Below are 21,416 nucleotides of genomic sequence, written 5' to 3' on the forward strand. Positions count from 1 at the left end.
AGACTATACCTCTTGCTGCGAGTGGCCACTGGTTTGCAGTTGGCGGTGAGATTAGCGAAGAGTGGAGGGGGGTCGATTTTCAGAGTTGCTGGACTACATATAGTGAGTGGAGGAAGGAGTCCACCAAAGCTGAGTGTTAGGTTCCTGAAGTTGCACTGGAAATCCAGTCCTAGGAGGAGGGGGGCGCAGAGGTCTGGGAGCACATACGGTTGGATGTTGGTGTAGTCGGCGCCCTATATTGTTAGCGTCGCAGTAAGCAGCGCCTTACCAGATCTGGGTGGACAAAGCTCTCAGTGCTCCCGGAGTTGAACAGGCACGGTGTCTCGTATCTGTTGATCTGGACGGACATCATGGAGCTCTTGAGGTGCTTTGGCCGCGACTGATCCAAAGTGACTGCACTGAGTTGAGAGTAGTCGGTGGCGTGGTCGGCGGTGCTGGAGCGGCCCCGTGATGACTGTCCGCGGAGGTCGTAATCTTCGAGTGGCGTAGCGGGTGATGGCCAAGATGGTGGCCCTCGTTGATCGCACGTGGCGGGCGGCGAGGAAGATGGCGCCCAAGATGGCTGCCCCCATGGATCACACGTGGCGAGCAGCGAGGAAGATGGCACCCAAGATGGCGGCCCCCATGAGTCGCATATGTTGTGCAGAGGTGGAGTCTGCAGACACGCTGCCACATTGCGGGGTCTACGGGCCTGGGTCGGAGGAGTGAGTGTTCGGGTTAGGGTTCGAGTTTTTAGATTTTGCCAGGCAGACCTTAGCAAAGTGTCCTTTTCATCCGCAGTTGCTGCAGGTCGCGTTGCGGGCTGGGCATTGCTGCCGGGGATGTTGGGGCTGGCCGCAAAAGTGGCACGATAGCCCTCCATGGTGGGCAGGTGGCTGCGCGGCGCAGGCCTGGGGCAGTCTCTGATCGGGGGTCCACGATGGGGTCGCGTGATCGGCCGGGAAGGCGGTTAGGCTTTGTAAAGCTACCTCTAACGTGTTCGCTAGTTTTACCGTGTCCTCCAGGTCCTGGGCCCTTTTCTCGAGAAGACGCTGCTGCACCTAACTGGATCGGACCCCTGAAACATACACGTCTCGGACGGTGAGTTCCATGTGCTGGGAGGCTGTCACGGCCTGGAAGTTACATTCCCGTGCTAGAGCTTTAAGGTTGCGCAGATAGTCTTCTAGCGACTCTGCAGGGCGCTGGCGGCGAGTTGTAAAGATGTGCCGCGCATAGACTTCATTCACGGGCCGCACGTACAGGCGGTCGAGTATCGCGAGGGCCTCAGTATAAGAGTCAGTTACATCAAGTTGAGTTGAAATACGGTGGATCACCCGTGCGTGGAGAAGACTGAGTTTTTGTTCTTCTGTAACAGAGGAGGTAGTTGACGCCGCCAGGCAGGCCTTGAAGCACCGAAGCTATTGCAAAAAAATTTCCTTTGCTTCTGCGGCTTGTGGATTGAGTTCCAGTCGGCCAGGTTTGAGGGCTGATTCCATAGTAGTTTTTAAGCCGATTAAATTGATGCGACCATCAATTAATTCAGAGACACAAGTTAAAGTAAACGATGGCTTTAATCGGCTTACAACTGAGCCTGCCTGCGACTATGCTGAACTGAGGGCAGACTCGCAGGACCGCAGCACTTATACTTCCTGCTGGGGGCGGAGTCCTGTACATGCTCCTCATCTCCCCCTGTGGGCAGAGCCGTGCAACAGCTCACAGATGGAGCCCACAGGGACACAGTAATGTACAGTGTGAATTTATAGTGGTTACACATTCACCACAGCCCACAGCCAAACAGAGGATCAGTCGCCATTTTACACAATTTCTTCTGGCCCGTTCCCATGCCGGCGTGGGGACATAGCCTCAGAATCAGAGAATACAGCCCGATATATTTGCTTTGGAAGCAGTACAGAGAAGGTTCATTCAATTGATTCCTGTGATGAAGGGCTCATCCAATGAATAAAGGTTAAACAGGTTGGGCCAATACCCACTGGAGTCTAGAATAAAGAGGGGTGATCTTATTGAAACATATAATATCCTGAGGGGACTTGTTAGAGTGGCTACCAGGCCAATGTTTGTACAGGAGACCAGAACTAGGAGATGCAATTTAAGAATAAGTGGTTACTCTTCTAAAACTGAGATTAGGAGAATTATTTCTCCCAGAAGATTGTTAGGTTGTGGAATTCTCTTCCCTGGAAAGTAATGGAGACTGGGCCATTGACTTTGTTCAAGGCTGTGCTAGATATATTTTGATAGGCAAGGGAGTCAAGGGTTATGGGGGACAGACAGCAGAAAGGAATTGACACCACAACCAGATTAGCTGTGCTATTATTGAATGGCAGAGAAGGACAAAATGGCCTACTCCTACTCCGGTCCTATGTTCCTATATTCTATTTTGATTCTTGTCCAAACACCCATGGTGTTGGCACGATCCAGTCGGGACCAAGAAGGTTTGATTGAATTAGACAAACTTTGATATTTAAGACACTAGCTCTGTGAAGAAAGTCACAAGTTTCCTAATGTTTGGAACTAACATAAAAAAATCTTTACCATACAAGGTCAGAAAGATAAAACAATTTACAATATCTAACTTATACTCTAACATTCAGTGTTAATGTGAATTAACTAGGCAACCGTGGTTGAGCACACCACAGTGCACAACAAATGTCAAATGTGACAAAAACAGAGCTCATGGATTTTCCAACAATCAACCTATATGTCAATAAACACTGTGAGTCAATCAATCTAATTGAAACTCCATTGTTCTCATAGGGAACACCACTCTTCACCTTCAAAGATCAAACCTTGGAATCCCCTTCATATGTTGCTCCAAAACAGATGGCTTCAATGACGGACCACCTGACAGGGTTTCAATCTCATCTTCGGACAATCCGTTCCCAAGTATATACTCAAACACCAACTCAGAAGCACAATTTCCGCCATACCCAGTGGAACATTACTCATCCAAATTTTCCCCAAAGGCCTGCAGCAGGGTGTCAACAACCTTCAGCTGCCTTCTTGGATCTTCAGGGCATCTCCTGAGCCCTCTTTGATTATCAGGTCTTCCCTTGATCAGGTCTTCCCTTGAGCCCTCATCACTAAAGTCGGCTAGCCTCAGTCCTTTTCTGACTTGGAGCCTTTTTTCTCTGCTCCTCGCATTTTAACTGAACTTGGACTGTCTTCTGTCCATATCCTCTCTCTGGGACTCTTCGGGAACTCTTCCTGTCCATTCGGAGAATTCTTAATGATGCTCCGCTCCCAGTCACTTGACCTAGAGTGTTTGTGCCCCTTCTTTATGAGCAATAACAGTGGGCCTAAAAACATGTAAAAATGACGATCTGTCTGTGTTCAGCCCATTCCCAGTGTGCACTTGCGCAAAACCTCCCAGGCCTGTTGGGAATTGAAGCACTCAATCTCTGCGCTCGCCAATGAGGTAAGTTTTGGTTTCATAATAGTTCCTCCAACAACTGTCTCTTCACGGTGTTAGAAAGTTGATTTTCTGTTCTATATGTAAGCCACTGGTTTAGCTCACCAGGCTAAATCGCTGGCTTTTAAAGCAGACCAAGCAGGCCAGCAGCACGGTTCAATTCCTGTACCAGCCTCCCCAGATAAGCGCCGGAATGTGGCGACTAGGGGCTTTTCACAGTAACTTCATTGAAGCCTACTCGTGACAATAAGCAATTTTCATTTCATTTCATTTTTCACATAACTATGATTGTATCGTGTCCTGTCCACTTTTGTTTGCCGGCTGACAAGTGCCCTTTTAAATTTTGTGCAAAGATATGAATTGATGGGAAGGGGATCTGCGAAAGGAAAGGTTAGTCGTTTGCTGAACTCCTTTGTGTTAATGAGCAAAAGGCAATTTGACTTGCATCTTTCTCTAGTTTCTCTCCTATCTCCCATCATGCCCTCTACAAACTGATCTTATCTACAAGACCATCTTCAGTCTCCTTGATCATATTCCCACTAAATCTCTGATCACCCAGCTTCGCCTCCCGGCCCCCATGTTAGCTGATATTTTCAGCAATCCTTTCTCTTTAGGTGTTGTCACTCTGTTGTCTTCAAAAAAACAATCTTTGACCCCTCTGTTTTTGCAAACTACCATCCCACCTCCAACCTCCCTTTCTTCTCCAAAGTCCTTGCTGCTCAGGTCCATTCTCACATTTGCCAGAAGATCATGGCCAGAATTTTACATGGCCGGGGTGAATGTGTGCCCGAACTGAATGTGAACTAAATTATGCAAGAAGATGTCAGGAGTGTTTACCAACGTCATTGCACATACATGCAACTTTGAAGTCGACAGGCATGTGCACGAATTGGATGTGCGCCCACCGACAATTAAAGGCCAAATAAGGCCATTTAAAGTCCAATCGACAGCAATTTTACACCTGCCCTTGAAGTGGTGGTTAATGACCCCACACTGTCACCCAAGAACTGAGGCTGAGGAGATATATAACTGGAATCGTGCATCCAGAAGAGTGGTGATTGTGGAGAGGACCATTGGGCTGCTCATGATGCACTTCCAATGCCTCGATCTATCCAGGGGAGCATTGCAATATCCACTGGAGCTTGATTCCCTCAGAGTTGTCGCGTGGTGCACCCTGCATGGTCTCGCCCTGATAAGGGGCTGCAATGGAGGCTGAGGAAAGTTAGGCAGGACTACAGACCAGGGAGAATGACTCCAGTCTTTGAGGCGGACAATATGAGCAATCACTGGGGCAGGGAACCGAGGGATACATTGATCCAGAGAACCTTCAGCGAGGAATTCAAGGCATAGCGGCCGACTCAATCCAATGGCAATGTCTCAGTTGCATTAAGATTTTACTTTTGAACCCAAACCTGAAATCGCTCCTTGACACAAAGCCCTCAGCTGACAAGCCTGTGCCACATCTGACCAATGTACAAAGCATGCAACCAACTCAGCCGATTAAATTGACAAACATGCTTATGTGACTTAACGTACGAATCATGCAGCGCAGAATGAGATCATTTGGCCCATCATGTCTGCAATGACCCTTCAAAAGAGCACTCTACCTAGGCCCACTCCCCCACCCTATCCCCGTGTAGTGGGCCATTTACGGTCTGATACAAAAGAAAGAAAGGACACGACTATGGCCTGATGGGAAATGTGGCAAAATAACTTCAGGAATATGGTTAGCAGAATTAATAATTTTAGACTGTGAGTATGTGAATTGCACAACCTGCAAGTGATCAATGTGATTTACAATAAATGTCCTTAATTTTACGACTGGCCATAAAGAGTTAGCAGGATACTGGACAATAAATGTCTTCAGGGAAAGACTGAGCATGATGGAACGCAACATATTTCCCTAATAATAAACTTATCTTAATTGATCAAGTGGACAGGAAGAGGGAAGAAGGTATTAAAGTAATCAAGTATAATTGGTCCTAAGGACCCATAGAGCATAGAACAGTACAGCTGTTGCAATACAATTTGAATGCAGACCCCTGTGTGTTGTGCTCCTGAGAAGAAATGTGACCCAGAGTGAAAAACGACTCTTTGAATATTTGTGACCAGAAAATCCAGTGATTTATTAGTGTTACTCTGTGAACATGTGGCTAGAAGCATGAGATCAGAGTTAGCGAGATCTGTACAAGAAGGAGAGACAAATAGATTTCATCAGCGTAACCTTGAGGAACAACAGCACAGAAGGAAGAAACCTCAAGAATTGAGCTTGACGATGTCCAATCCTGCTCTATGCTCGGTCAACCCGGGCGCATAGCGATGCCACTACAGGTCCATTAGATAAATATTAGCAGTATAAATCCATGCTTATAGTGGTAGACTGACATAGATATAGAAGCATTTTCATGTGTGATACAGTGTAAGAGAATCAGTCTTGTAGCAGTCATAAGCATTTACGTTTTTATCCATTTTCCTCATGAAAATGTGGGGTGAGAGTTTCCGTTTGGGAGTCCAAGGCCGGGATTCTCTGAGCCTCCGCACCAAAATCGTGCTCGGTAATGTCCTGTTGGGTCCCAGAGGGGGGGGGGGGGTCTTCGAGGTCACCTCAAGGTTCTCGAGGTCACCTGGCTCACCTGTGGAAGGAAAGCACAACATCAGTGAATTCAATCATCATCGTCACTGTACATGCTAGATAGGCAACTGAGATAATGGAGTCCTGCTGCTCGGTACCATCTGAATTGGAGCTTCAATGGGCACTCTGGCTGGGACAGCTCACTTTCTGATGGTGAATTCTCCTGCACCCGCAGCACACGACCTATGCACCTACCTTTATCCCAGGCCCCCTTCTCACCAGGACTGGAGGAGCGAGCTGGCCAGTGGCTATCCAATTCCAGGGCATCTCTTTCGCTCCTAGTCAGGGCCAGCAGGATGGAACACTCCATTAGTTCAGCAGCACTCCACATTATTGTGACTTATCTTCTTCTGACAGAAGACAATGGAAAGGTTCATTAGTGTTCCATCATCCTTGAGATCCATTGCAGATTCTCCATCTCCCCCCCCCCCCCCCCCCCCCCCCCCCCCCCATGTGGGTATTTAGAGGATCATTTCACTGTGCCACAACTCCCGCTCCAAAGCACTGCGGCCTATCGTGCTCACAGTCCAGCCTTGGCAGGGCAGGGATCAGTGCCAGTTGACATACACACTCATAACCCTGTGCTCACTCAACTACACCTCTCCGCACAGTTCTCTACCATCTCTGCATTTACGCTTTCCTACTGCAAATGATTATTGAACCTTTTGCGGCACTGCAGCCAGGTGCGGTGCATAACATTGTGCCCACAAACCTGGGGCAGCGTACTTGATCCAGGCCTTCTTAGTCAGGTAGGACGGCCTTCTAATGTTGCCCTTGGATATCAGGATGTTGCGTCTGTCAATAATCTACTGCACTAGCACCGACAAGGACTCATCTGTGAAACGTGTGGCACTTATCCCATTGACTTGCAATCCTGCTTTCCATGACCTACTGATGCTGATGACATTGCTGGACAGCAATAAATCTATTGGTCTTAAACCACACATCACCTTTGGCCTCCTCCATAACTCCTAGCAGCCTTCAGTGAACTGCCTCCTCTGGTTATAAATCCCCCTGCGTTCCTACACCACCCACTCAGAGACCCAACGGCAAATGCGTTACACGCTGAACATGCCTTAATTGGCCACCCCTGTGTTATATCATGTTAGCAACACAATCTCAGGTGGGAGTGGGTTTCACATCTGGAGGTTGCTTCTAAGTCTCAAAGTTCTGCGTTCAAAACATGAGCGCAAAAATCAAGGCAGACACTCCAATGAGTTAATCCTGCAATGCCGGAGCAGCCATCCTTCGATGAGATATTAAACCAAGGCCCATCTGGCCTCTCAAGTGGACGTAACAGATCTCATGCCACCATTTCATCAAAATAGTTGAAGCCAGCGTCCCAACACATTGAAAACTACCCTCAGTTTTGCCCTTCCACCTGCACTCAGAACTATGGACTGTTCCACATTTAAATTCAACCCAGAACCTTTGCATATTTGGAGGGAGGTAATTAGTATATGAATAACCTGCACCTGATTATCTATTTTGTACCTGTTACATATTTCTGAATACCCTCTCATTATTAGAACAGGAAGATATATTTTTACTGTTATACTTTCCCTCTGCAGCTATGTTATTTCCAGGTCTATCTCCGCCACTGTAAGCGTCCCTTAACAATGTTTCTGCATCCCAATTTCATCCCCTCACCTAACTCACTGCAGGATTCAGAGAAATTGTTTCTTCCAATTCATTTCATTTCCAGTTAATTTGTTACTTTGTATGATCATGCTAATTCAAGCTCTACTTTCTGATCCTGGGAATGATTTATCTTTCATGCTCAAAATTATGCTTTTAAAATTGTTCCAGTTTTTTCCACTGACATGTTACCAAGTAATCTTCAGGCGAGGTTTGCTAGTGCTGTTGCGGAAAGGGTTTAAACTAACTTGACAGGTTCCTCAGAGAAGGTCAAGCAAGGGAGATGCATAGCCAAAATTAGAAGAGACATCAAGTGAGTCAGGAAGGCATAGAGGTTATAGGCAAGTTAAGTCACAAGGGAGTTTGGCAAGATTGGATGGTATTTATTTTAATGGAAGGAGCCTGAAGAACAAGGCAGATGAATCGAGGGCACAATTTAAAACATGGGGGTATGATGTCATTGCTGTCACTGAGACACGGTTGAGAGAGGGGCAGGATTGACAGCTCAATATTCCAGACAGGGAAGGAGGTAAAAAAGGAAGGTGTTGCAGTTTTGTTCATTTAATAAATTATGGCAGTAAGGAGGGACAACATCTTAGAAGGCTCTTCAAATGAAGCCATATGGGTAGAGCGTAAAAATCAAAGGAACAATCACATTGCTGTGTGTGTTCCGTAGGCCCTTTAACAGTCTGAGAGAAATAGAAGAGCAGATATGTAGGCAAATTTCAGAGAAATGTAAAAGTAATAGGGTAATGAGAGAGGGATTTCATTAAATGGGGTAGTCATAGTGTAAAAGGTTTTGAGGGAGCGGAACTCTTAAAATGCATCCAGGAGAATTTTTTGAGCCAGTACGTAGAAGGTCCGACAAGAGAGGGGGCAATCTTGGATTTGATTTTAGCAAACAAAGCCAGGCAAGTGGTTGAAATATCAATGGGGGAGCTTTTTGCATACAGCGATCATAATTCCTTGAGATACAAGATTGTAATCAAAAAGGACAATGGTGAGCCTTGTATACAGGACATATTTAGGCACTTTTCCACATTGCCGGGTGAGTGCAAGTATTGTAGCTGTATTGGAAGAGCAAGTTCTGGAGCGCAAGTCCTCAGTACGGTTGCTGGAATATTGTCAGGGCCCACAACCTATGCAATATCCAATGCATTCAGCCATTTCTTCATATCATATGAAGCAAATCAAATTGGCTGAAGACTGGTATCTTTGATGCTGGAGAGTTCAAGAGGAAGTTGAGATGCATCATCCACTGAGCTCTTCTAACTGAAGATTATTGCAAGCACTTCAGCCTTGTCTTTTGTGTTGATGTGCTGGGCGCCCTCATAATTATGAGGAGGGATATTTGTGAAGCCTACCCCTCCATTTAGTTTGATTATCGACCACCATTCATAAAGGTGGCAGGATTGCAGAGCTTAGCTCTGATCCATTGGTTGTGAGATCACTCAGCTCTGCCTATCACTTGACGCTTATGCTGTTTGACATGCAAGTAGCCTTGTATTGTAGTTCCTCCAGGTTGAAACCTCATGATACGGCTCCTGACATGCCTTCCTGCACTTTTCATCAAACCAGGTTTGATCCCGGATTGATGGAAATGGTAGGGTAGGGATATACTGGGCCCTGAAGTTACAGATAGAGATTAAATACAATTATGTTGCTGCTGATGCCCCACAGTGCCTCATGGATGCCCAGTTTTGAATTGCTAGATCTGTCTAAAATCTAACCCGTTCACCAGGACAAATCCAACCCAACCAATAACTGCCCCAGTACTTTATATTTATCATCAACATGGTGATAGAAGGGGTTGTTGACAGTACTATCAAGGGGCACTTAATCAGTAATGACCTGTTCACTGATGCTCAGTTTGGGTTCTGCCAGGATCACTCAGCTCGTGGCTTTATAACAGGATTATTCCAAGCATGGGCAAAAGAGCTGAATGCCAGAGGTGAGGTCAGAGTGACTGCCCTTGACATCAAGGCAGCACTTGACCGAGTATGGCATGAAGGAGCCTGAGCCAAACTGGAGTCAATGGAAATCAGGAGGGGAATTCCCCACTAGTTGAAGTCATATCTAGCACAAAGGAAGATGGTTGTCGTCATTCAAGGCCAATCATCTCAGTCTAAGGACATCATTGCAGGAATTCCTCAGGATAGTGTCCCAGCCTAACCAGCTTCAGCTGTTTCAATGACCTCCCTTCCTTCATAAGGTCAGAAGTGGAGATGTTGGTCTTCCGGTGGCGGCTATGGGGGAGTAAGTCGTACATTTGGTGGCTCCTGCTCTGGTCGGACTTTTGGACCTTTCCCCTGGACTTTTTTCAGCTTTTAAACGGAAAATTTGTAGGTTGAGGCAGCTGGGCTGTTTTCTCGCATTGGTTTATGAAAAAAAGGATCAGAAGTGTGCGAAAGGGCAGAAACAAGAAGCCAGTAGCGAGCTGTGTTGAAACTGCAACAGGAAACAGTATGGCCGAGGGATGGACCCCTGGGGTGGCAGCGCAGCAATCAATGGACCCGGTGATGCAGGCCATTCAGGGTGGTTTAGCCAGACAGAAGCGGGAATGCCTCGACCCGATCAAAGAATCAATTGATCGCCTAGAGAGCAGACTGAACGCCCAGGAGCGGGCGATTCAGAAGGTGGAAAAGGCGCTGCTGGAACAAGAGGAGCACCAAACAGCAGTGGAGCTGGAGGTGAGGATGCTTCGGGAACAGCAGAAAAGGCTCTTGGAGAAGGTGGAGGACCTTGAGAACCGATCCCGCCGGCAGAACCTAAGAATTGTCATGCTCCCGGAGGGAGCTGAGGGAGCCGAAGATGCTGGAGCATACGTAGCGGGTATATTCGAAAAGCTGCTGGGGAGGGGGCATCCCCAGACCGCTGGAGGTGGACAGGGCGCACCGGGCACTTGCCAGGAAGGTGTGGGTGGGGGACCCTCCGAAGGCGATGGTGGTGAGATTTCACAGGTTCCTGGACAAGGAATGTATTCTGTGTTGGGCCAAGCGCACTCGCAGTTGCAAGTGGGATAACAGCATCCTGCGGGTGTACCAGGACCTGAGCATGGAGGTGGTGAGGAAGAGGGCAGCCTTCAACCAAGTCAAGGCGATTTTCTTGAAGAAGCAGGTGAAGTTTGGTCTGCTGTATCTGGTGCGTCTGTGGGTTACATCATTATTTTGAGTCGCTCGATGAGGCATTTGACTTTGCAAAAAGAAAAGGACTGGTGGGAGTTTGAGAAATATTGAACTCAGTGACAATATGTTGGCCTATTTTGGGCCCTTTTCCTTTTCTGTTTTTCTCTGGGGGCCTTTGTTTGTTTTTCTCTCCCCCCCCACCTTGGTTTGTTGGTGGGGTTTGGCTTGTTTTCTTCTTTGTGTTGTTAAATTGGCTATGCCTTCTCGTATTGTTTTGCATCAGTCTTTTTTGGAGCTCTGTTTAGGGGAAAACGAAAAGGTGGGGGCGGGGGGGGGAGTCGATTTTTCATTTCGTTTTTGGTTCTTTTTCGGGGTAGATGTTGGCAATGTTCCATTTGTGTTTTATCTTGTGTTTTCTGGGTTCTGCTGACATGGGAGGAACTTCGATGGAAGATCACTGAGGGGGTCGGGCGTGTGGACCGACCCGGGGCAGACCAGAGGAGGTGCAGTGCATGGGCTCGAGGTTGGCCCAAGAAAGGGGATGGCTGACCAGCGGGTGGGGGGGGGCACTTTGCCCCCAACTAGGCTGGTCGTCTGGAATGTCCGGGGGCTAAATAGGCCGGTAAAGAGGGCACGTGTGTTTGTGCACCCGAGGGGGCTGAAGGCAAACGTGGTAATGCTGCAGGAGACACATCTCAAAGTAGTGGATCAGGTCAGGTTGAGGAAAGGTTGGGTTAGTCAGGTTTTCCACTCGGGGCTGGATTCAAAGACAAGAGGGGTTGCGATTCTGATCAACAAGCTGGTGGCATTTGAGGTGGGGAGATCTCCATGGAGATTTAGGCAGCCAAGGGCCAAGGAATTTTATTTTATTTTTTCTCCCACGTACACACAGGGCGCGATTCTCCGCAAATGTGGAGAGTCGTAAAGACTGCCGTGAAACCGGCTGTGTTTCACGGCAGCCTTAACGCCCGTTCCCGGGACCCGATTCACCCCCCCCCCCCCCGGTCGGGGCTAGCATCGCGGCCCCGGGAAGAACGGCAGCGCGGGCTTAGCGAACGTTCGCTAAACCCGGCCGCCAAGACTCACGGCGGCTGACGCGCACGATGACGTCAGCCGCACATGCGCGGGTTGGACGGCTCCAACCCGCGCATGCATGGATGACGTCATCGCGCATGCGTGGTCCGTAATGCCCCTCAGCCGCCCCGCGGACTGATCCTGCAGTGCGGCGGAGGTAGAAAGAGTGCGCGGGGTAAGTACCCGCTGCCCGCGATCGTGGTGCGGCCGTGCCAATCGGTGGCATGGTTGTGTAGCACTTTGGCGCCGTTTTCACGGCGAGCAGCGATTCGTGTCGGGGGGCGGGCTTGGGGGGGGGGGGGAAATAGCGGGAGGGAGTCGGACCAGCGTCGCCGTAAAAATTTGCGCCGCCTGCTATTTTCCGCCCCGTCGTGAGTGCGGAGAATCGCGCCCAAGGTGTATTCCCAGATAGATTTCTTTGTTGTGGGCAAGGCCCTGTTGGCGGGGGTGGTGGTCACGGGGTATTCGGCGATTACGATCTCGGACCATGCTCCACACTGGATGGACCTGCAGGTCAGTATGGATAGCAAGCAGTGTCCGCAATGGAGGTTGGATGTAGGGCTGTTGGCGGACGAAGCGGTGTGTGAGAGGTTGAGTAAGTGCATGCTGAACTACCTGCAGGTAAACGACCCAGGGAGGTCTCAACAGCGGTGGTCTGGGAAGCGCTGAAGGCAGTGGTGAGAGGAGAGCTGATCTAGATCCGGGCTCACAGGGACAGGATGGGCAGAAACTGACCGACTGGTAAAAGAGATTTTGCGAGCGGACAGGAGGTATGCAGAGGCTCCAGAAGCTGGGCTGTTAAGGGAACGCCAGAGGCTGCAGGCGGAATTTGGTTTGTTAACCACAAGAAGGGCAGTGGAGCAGCTCAGAAAGGCGAAGGGGGCGATTTACGAGCACAGGGAGAAGGCCAGCAGGATGCTTGCACAGCAGCTCAGAAAGCAGGAGGCAGCTAGAGAAATAGGGAAAGTTGTTGACGGGGATGGGAACTTAGTTGGGGACTCGGTGGGGGTGAGCAAGAACTTTCGGGACTCTGATAGTAGGTTGTACAGGTCGGAAACCCTGCGGGGCCGGAAGGAATGAGGCACTTTTTGGATGGGTTGACTTTCCCGGAGGTGGACGGGGAGCTGGTAGAAGGGCTGGGGGCCCCGACCGTGCTGGAGGAGATAGTGAAGGGTTTGAAGGCCATGCAGTCGGGTAAGGCCCCGGGAACAGACAGGTACCCAGTTGAGTTCTATAAAAAGTTCTCTGGAATATTGGGGTCGGTACTGTTGAAGGTCTTTAATGAGGCCAAGGAAAGAGGGGTTTTACCCCAGACTATGTCACAGGCCATGATCTCACTCATTCTGAAAAGGGACAAGGACATGGAGCTGTGTGGTTCTTAGAGGCCGATATCCTTGCTGAATGTGGATGCCAAACATCAGGCCAAAATTCTGGCCTCTTGGATTGAGGACTGTTTACCGGACATTATAGGGGAGGACCAGCCAGGATTTGTTAAGGGTAGGCAGCTGGGGGCCAATGTAAGAAGGTTGCTAAACGTGATCATGATGCCCCCGGAAGGTAGGGAAGTTGAAGTGGTGGTTGCGATGGATGCGGAAAAAGCCTTCGACCGGGTCAAGTGGGATTACTTATGGGAGGTGCTGGAGCGGTTGGGGTTTGGAAGGGGCTTTGTTGACTGGGTTAGGTTGCTGTACCGTCTCCGGTAGCTAGTGTACGGCCAAACAGGATGACTTCGGAATATTTCAGGCTACACCGGGGAATGAGACAGGGATGCCCCCTCTCCCCATTGTTGTTTGCGCTGGCAATAGTGCCGCTGGCAATTGCTCTGAGGGCCTCAGGGGGCTGGAAGGGGTTGGTCCGGTGGAGGGGGGGTGGAACACAGAGTCTCGCTGTATGCGGATGACCTACCGTTGTATGTCTCAGACCCAATGGAGGGGATGGGGGAAATGATGGGAATCTTAGTAGAATTCAGCCGGTTTTCAGGGTGCTAGCTTAATATGGGGAAGAGCGAGTTGTTTGTGGTTTAGGCGAGAGGTCAGGAGAGGCGACTCGGGGAACTGCCATTTACAGTGCTGGGGACAGTTTTAGGTACTTGGGTATTCAGGTGGCGAGGAACTGGGACAGGCTACACAAATTGAACTTGACCCGGTTGGTGGACCAGATGAAGGAGGATTTCCGGAGATGGGATGCGCTCTCGTCGTCTCTGGTGGGTAGGGTGCAGTCGGTAAAAATGATGGTTCTCCCGAGGTTCCTTTTTGTTTTCCAGTGTCTCCTCATCTTTATCCCGCATTCCTTTTTTAAGCGGATCAATAAGATTATCGCGGGGTTTGTGTGTGGGGGGGCGGGGCCCAAGCCCCCGCGGGTGAAGTGGGCAATGCTCGAGCGGAGTCTGGGGGATGGTGGGCTGGCGCTGCCGAATTTCAGTAATTACGACTGGGCGGCTAAAATAGCCATGGTTAGGAGGCAGCTGGTGGGGGGTGAGCCGGTGTGGGTGTGCATGGAGGTGGCTTCGTGTAAGGGCACAAGTTTAGGGGCATTGGTTATGGCACCCCTGCCATTCTCGCCGGCATGGTACTCCGCCAGTCCAGTGGTGGTGGCGGCCCTGAGAGTCTGGGGGCAGTGGAGGAGACATGTGGGAGCAGAGGGGGCATCGGTATGGTCCCCAATCTGCGACAACCATCGGTTTGCCCCGGGGAGGATGGATGGGGGGTTCCGAATTTGCCGGACAGTGGGGATTGAGAGGATGGGGGACTTGTTGTTGGAAGATATGTTCCAGAGTATGAGAGCGCTGGAGGAGAAGTTTGCATTGGCTGGGGGAAATGAATTCTGATATTTACAGGTACGGGACTTTTTGCGGAAGCAGGTACCAACCTTCCCACTCCTGCTGCTGAGGGGGATTCAGGATAGGGTGGTCTCTAGAGGATGGATAGAGGAGGGGAGCGTCTTGGATATATATAGAGAGCTTATGGGTTCGGAGGAGACGCAAACCGAGGAGCTGAAGCGAAAGTGGGAGGAGGAGCTGGGGAGAGAGATAGAGGAGGGCCTCTGGGCGGATGCGTTAGGAAGGGTCAATACTACCGCAACATGTGCCAGGCTCAGCCTTACCCAATTTAAGGTTGATCACCGGGCTCACATGACAGTGGCCCGGATGAGCAGATTCTTTGGGGTGGAGGACAGGTGTGCAAAATGTGCGGGAGGACCAGCAAATCATGTCCACATGTTCTGGGCATGTCCAAAACTGAGGGGATTTTGGCAGGCTTTGCTGACGCCATGTCCACAGTATTAAATATGCGGGTGGCAATAAGTCCAAAGGTGGCGATTTTTGGGGTGTTGCAAGACCCGGGAATCCAGGAGGAGAAAGAGGCGAGTGTTCTGGCCTTTGCTTCCCTGATAGCCCGGAGGCGCATATTGCTGGCATGGAGGGACTCAAAGCCCCCGAAATCGGAGACCTGACTTTCGGACATGGCAGGCTTCCTCTGCCTGGAAAAAATTAAGTTCGCCATGAGAAGGTCTCTGCTGGGGTTCGCCCGGAAGAGGCAACCATTCGTCGACTTCCTCGCAGAGAATTAATCGTCAGCAGAAAGGGGGGGAGGGGGGTGGGAGGGGGTTAGGTTAGCGTAGGTTAAGGGGGTAAGTAATGGCAAGACCTGTGGGAGAGGGAGGTGGAATTTGTACTATGTTTATATTTTTCTTGTTATGTTTATTGTTCATTTTGTTGTTGTTGAAATGCCAAAGAAATACCTCAATAAAAAGTTTATTAATAAAAAAGAAGTGGGGATGTTTGCTTATGCCTGCACCATGTTCAGCACCATATGCGACATAACAGATATTGAGACAGCCCATGTCCATATGCAGCAAGACCTGGACAATATTCAGGCTTGGGCAGAGAAATGAAAAGTAATGGGCTCGATTCTCTGCACCCTTGTGCCACAATCGGGGCCGGTGTAGGGGCGGAGAGTTTGTGAACCCGCAAGAAATTGGGACCGGCGCCGGTTCACTGATTCTGTGGGCCACGAAAACGGCATAGTCAGGGAGTACAGCGCGCCCCCTGGGTCCATTTCCAGAGTCCCGGTCCGACATTCTCCGCCCCCGACCAGCCGAAGACCTGATGGCCTGGAACTAATTTGCTTCAGCCGATTGGGATACTCATGGGGCGGAATCGGATTCAGTCCGCAGCTGCCCTGGTCAAGAGTGAGCCGATCAGAGGCCGGGGGGGCTTTATCGGTGGCCGGGGACTGATTGTGCGGGGGTTGTGGGTCGGGCGCACGGCCGATGGGGGCGTCTCTTTTACGGGTCCAGTTCCGCGGAGGCCGCCGCGATGCGCAAGCGCGTCCTCTGATCCGGAAGTGCGGGGCCTATATCTGCAGCAAAAACTACAAGATTTACTCCGGATCCCTGCTAGCCCCCTGTAGGGCTGGGATTTTGTGTCCCTTTAATCTTGGATTTTCAGGAGTAAAACTCCACCGATTTGACGCCGGCGTGGGGACATAGTCATAAAAATGGAGAATCCAGCCCAATATTTACACCACCCACGTAGTGTAGAGAATCCAGCCATCTTTCCTTGACTTTCAATGGCATTACAATAAAGAACAAAGAAAGGTACAGCACATGAACAGGCCCTTCGGCCCTCCAAGCCTGTGCCGACCATGCTGCCCATCTAAACTAAAATCTTCTACACTTCCAGGGTCCATATCCCTCAATTCCCATCCTATTCATGTATTTGTCAAGATGTCCCTTAAATGTCACTATCGTCCCTGCTTCCACCACCTCCTCCAGCAGCGAGTTCCAGGCACCCACTACCCTCGTTGTTAAATACTTGCCTTGTACATCTCCTCTAAATCTTGCCCCTCGCACCTTAAACCTATGCCCCCTAGTAATTGACCCCTCTATCCTTGGAGAAAGTCTCTGACTATCCACTCTGTCTATGCTTCTCATAATCTTTTAGACCTCTATCAGGTCGCCCCTCAACCTCCGTCGTTCCAGTGAGAACAAACCAAGTTTATTCAACTGCTCCCCATAGCTAATGCCCTCCATACTTGGCAACATCCTGGTAAATCTCTTCTGTACCCTCTCTAAAGCCTCCACATCCTTCTGGTAGTGTGGCGACCAGAATTGAAGACTATACTCCAAGTGTGGCCTAACTAAGGTTCTATACAGCTGCAACATGTCTTGCCAATTGCTGAATTCCCCACTATCAACACCTTGGGAGTACCATTGACTAAAAAGTGAATTGGACCAGAAATATAAATGCTATGGCTACAACAGCAGATGAGAGGCTGGGAATTCTGTGAAAAGTAAGTCACTTCTGACTCCCTAAAGCCTGTCCACCTCACAAGGCACAAGTCAGGAATGTGATGGAATATTCTCGACTTGCCTGGATGAGTGCCGCTCCAACAACATAAGACGCTCGACACCATCTGTAATGATGCACTTTTAGAGACATCATGAGTGGACAATTAGTGATCATCAAGAGCAGCAGCATTTTTACAGTTAGCTCTAAAATATCTCTGCTAGGATAACTTCTCAACACGATAGAGTGTATCCTCAATGAAAAATCAGGACTTCATCTCAACAAGGACTGTGCAGTGGTCATTGTTACCAATACTGTCATGGGCAGATATGTCTGTGACAGGTAGATTGGTGAGAATGAAGTCAGGTCAATGTTTCTCTCTTGTTGATTCCCTCACCACCAGCCGCAGACCCAGTATCACAGTTAGGTCCTTAATGACTCGACCAGCGTGGTCACTAGTGGTGCTACTGAGCCACGCTTGGTGCTGGATACTGAAGTCCCACCCAGAATACATTCTGTGCTCTTGCCGCCCTCAGTGCTTCCTTCAAGTAGAAGTTTAAGTTCTTGAAATTTACTCTTTTTAAAATGGAATATTATCCTTTCTTTGGTAACATTCAAAGATTAATGTTTCCATGGGTAGTTGTAACACTGTTAGTTTTAGAAATCTCTTCTCCCCAAGTAAGTGTCATAGAATCCCTGCAATGCAGAAGGTGACTATTCGGCCCATCGGGTCTGTACCGACCTTCCGAAACAGCACCTGACTTAGGCCCACAACTCTGCCCTATCCTCGTAACCCCACCTAACCTGCACATCTTCCGATCCACCTAACCTGCACGGTAGCATGGTGGTTAGCATAAATGCTTCACAGCTCCAGGGTCCCAGGTTCGATTCCCGGCTGGGTCACTGTCTGTGCAGAGTCTGCACGTCCTCCCCGTGTGTGCGTGGGTTTCCTCCGGGTGCTCCGGTTTCCTCCCACAGTCCAAAGATGTGCGGGTTAGGTGGATTGGCCAGGCTAAATTGCCCGTAGTGTCCTGTAAGGTTAGGGGGGGTTGTTGGGTTACGGGTATAGGGTGGATATGTGGGTTTGAGTAGAGTGATCATTGCTCGGCACAACATCGAGGGCCGAAGGGCCTGTTCTGTGCTGTACTGTTCTATCTTTGGACTGTGGGAGGAAACTGGAGCACCCGGAGAAAACCCACGCAGACACGGAGAGAACGTGCAAACTCCACACAGTCACCCAAGGCCGGAAATGAACCCGGGTCCTTGGCGCTGTGAGGCAGCAGTGCTAGCCACTATGCCACCGGGTTTTTTTTCACAATATTTTGTACATGTACTTTTTTATTCCTGCATTGGAAAACTCCATTGAAGGTAGTGAAGACCTCAATATTCTTTCCTTTAGGACAACCGTCACACAATGCCTAGAATATTTTCCATGATATCTTATGGCTAAATGATGATGAACATAACAAATGAATAATTATTCCTTTTCTTTGGCCTCATTTGAACTCAGATTTCCAGAGCAAACAGTACATGAATATGTATGAAGTATTTCCAGAAATTGTTTACTTTTTTCTGACAGCTTTTGGGATTCTGCCGAGCTAATATTTAGTCCTAACAATGAAGTGTCAGTTTACATTATCCTGTTCCGAATGAGTGTCTGTGCTGCTTCATGTTCTGCATATTTTGAATTTCCGGAGAAAGGTGATTTGAGGCGAGAGCCATAGCTGTCTAGATGTGCCATCTGACCTTCTTACTTATTCCAAACTACTTCAGCACTGTTTGTTTTTGTTTCTGATACAAATTTGTGTCTCTCTCAATAAACTGAATATTAAGTTGCGAGTAGAATGAATTCCACTTACCATTACTTCAGAAAAGTATTCTAGCAGAATCCAGCGTCTGCTGTCCTGTGAATAAACAGGGAGAAACATTGACATTGGTACTAAACAGTGTCAATCGTTATTTGAGAAGCTGACTAATGTGAAGAAGTGGTTACATTTTTGAAAGCTTTTAGAGAGCTTCCGTTTTGGGATTTCTTTGCCAATTGGCTACCTGCTAATGAATGTCATGCAATACAATGAGGATTTGCAAAGTAATCAGGTTGTCCAAAGTTAAGGCCACTAATCGTCTGCATGGCTTTAGTATATTTGTCGGACTATTATTGTGCAAATAGCCAAAAGCCAAAACCACAGGACTCAAACAAGGGTTCTTACATGTAATATTTTCTGATGGCAGCTCTTCTGCATGGATAGATATCAGTTAAAAAATACTTATACATTAAACATGCTAAAGTGAAGGCAGAAGGCAAAATTAACAACAGCAACTGACATTTTCTGAATTGTCTTTCATTGAAGTAAAATATTCAAAACAGTTTCACAGAAGCATAATGAAAAAATGATGCCAAGCCAAAAAAGGTGACATTAGAAGCCAAAAAGCTTAGTCAAAGAGGTGAGTTTTAGCAGAACCTTTAATGTGAGAGATGGAAGCGAAATGGTGAAGTTTAGGGAGGAAAATCAATAGTTTGTGGTCTGGTCAGTTGAAGCCACAGGGGACAGTGACATGATGCCAGTTTGAAGACTAGAGAGTTTAGGGGAGAGTGTGGTCTGGCTTAAGGCGGTTTAAGAGATGAAGGGAATTGAAAACATGATGAGACCAAAAGATATGGATGTCAATTACAAGTTTGTGTTGTCAGGCAATTGAGAGCCAATGTAAATGCATGAGAATAGGAGGTGATTAATGAATGATCTCAATGAGGGATAGAGTCTAGATAACAGAGTTTTCAAAAATCAGAGGATTTTAGAGGCCAGAGAATAGGAGACTGTTGAGGTCAGCATTGGAATAGTTAAGCCCAGAGATGATATGAGTATGAAAGAGACATGCCATAACCAGTACTGAATAAATTTTACTTTTATTAATGTGAGGTTTTAATGATGGAGACTCTGTTGATAACAGCACTGGATATGAAAAGTCAAATTCTGAATAGTAGACAGTCACACTCTTGTTAGCATTTCAGTAACAACCTCTCGATCCATTATCATTGACGGTGGTTCTCCTAAGGCTATGGTACTTGCCACAATCAGTTTGTTTGGTGCTTATCTATCAAGAGTGCTCATTCGGAGAAATGGTGCAGACACGATGGGCTGAATGGCCTCCTTCTGTGCTATAACACTTCTGTGATTCTGTGACATGGATCAGGAGTGGCGGGTATAGAATCAACTAGAGACGGTCCTTCAAATACTCATCCTTCCAGATGCCTTCTCTGGAATGACTCCAGTCCATCTTGGGTGCAATACTGCAGCTTGCAATACATTATACATTTGAATTTGATAAGAGACATGAAGCTGCCATTAATTGGCCCCGTGGTATCTATATTGAAAATGCACCTGATTACTAAACAACCCCTTTAACCCATGCATCTGGGATTGTAAAAGTTTGTTAATATATTGCACTTCGTCAAAATGAATATCCAAGTACACTATTACGATATTAAGTTCCCAGACCTTTAATACCATTGGAAGCCAGGCAATTCCCATAGTGCTTCCATTTATTAGGAGAACATAATTAAATAAAAAAAACACATCTGGCAAATGGATTGATGGAATTGTGATGCAATATTTTGACATCACATTGAATTCACATCACAACAATCAAAGTAGAAGTCTTGTCATATAAGGTCGATACCTCGTCTGAATTTGGTCAATAAAAAACTGCTAGTAAACTGGGATTCTGCCCAGTTGCAATAATTGCAACTCCGAATAAATTCCACCAAATGATACTGGTCATTTTGAAGTGAAGATTACTGTAGTTAACAGTGGTCTTGCTATTATTTATTGGAACATCCGCAGAATAATGCAAATAAAGCCGGAACAAAATCAAGTCATTTTTGTGAAGTACACGTCAAGTATTTACCCTATGAACTACAAGTTGCTGCTTGTAGCTTGGTTCCATGTACAAGAGGATAGATGTTCTGTTGTTGATTCCTCTCTGGACCGGTGCAGTGATATGGAACACAATGTTATATCATTACTGAGGCAGAAGAAATTAGTTTGCTCTTGCTCTAGGCAGTTGTAGTTCACTCTTGGAGAAAACAAGCCAGTTTGTTAACAGTCAGGATTTATCCAGGGAGGCACAGTGATACAAAGGAGAAAATCCACAGCAAGTGCTGCAACCTGTACCAAGTACATTCTGTCCAGGCGGATAAGTGACATTAAGTTTTCAGTGAGTCTTTGTGTAACGAAAGTGACACCCTCAATGAGA

General features: G+C 48.0%; 1 protein-coding gene and 1 long non-coding RNA gene across 5 annotated transcripts in view; one reads left to right on the forward strand and one right to left on the reverse strand.

Moving 5' to 3' along the window:
* Nucleotides 1–21,416, forward strand: part of frmpd4 (FERM and PDZ domain containing 4) — a 1,288,989-nt gene that overhangs the window by 222,592 nt on the left and 1,044,981 nt on the right. The window lies entirely within an intron of this gene.
* LOC119969190 lies at nt 5,628–21,318 on the reverse strand. Its single transcript, XR_005461306.1, has 4 exons — nt 21,069–21,318; nt 19,022–19,066; nt 6,234–6,388; nt 5,628–6,039 (listed from the first exon to the last, which is right to left on the reverse strand). It is a non-coding gene; the product is annotated as an uncharacterized LOC119969190 (long non-coding RNA).

This window comes from Scyliorhinus canicula, chromosome 7, assembly GCF_902713615.1.
Source record: "Scyliorhinus canicula chromosome 7, sScyCan1.1, whole genome shotgun sequence".
Taxonomy (NCBI): Eukaryota; Metazoa; Chordata; class Chondrichthyes; order Carcharhiniformes; family Scyliorhinidae; genus Scyliorhinus; species Scyliorhinus canicula.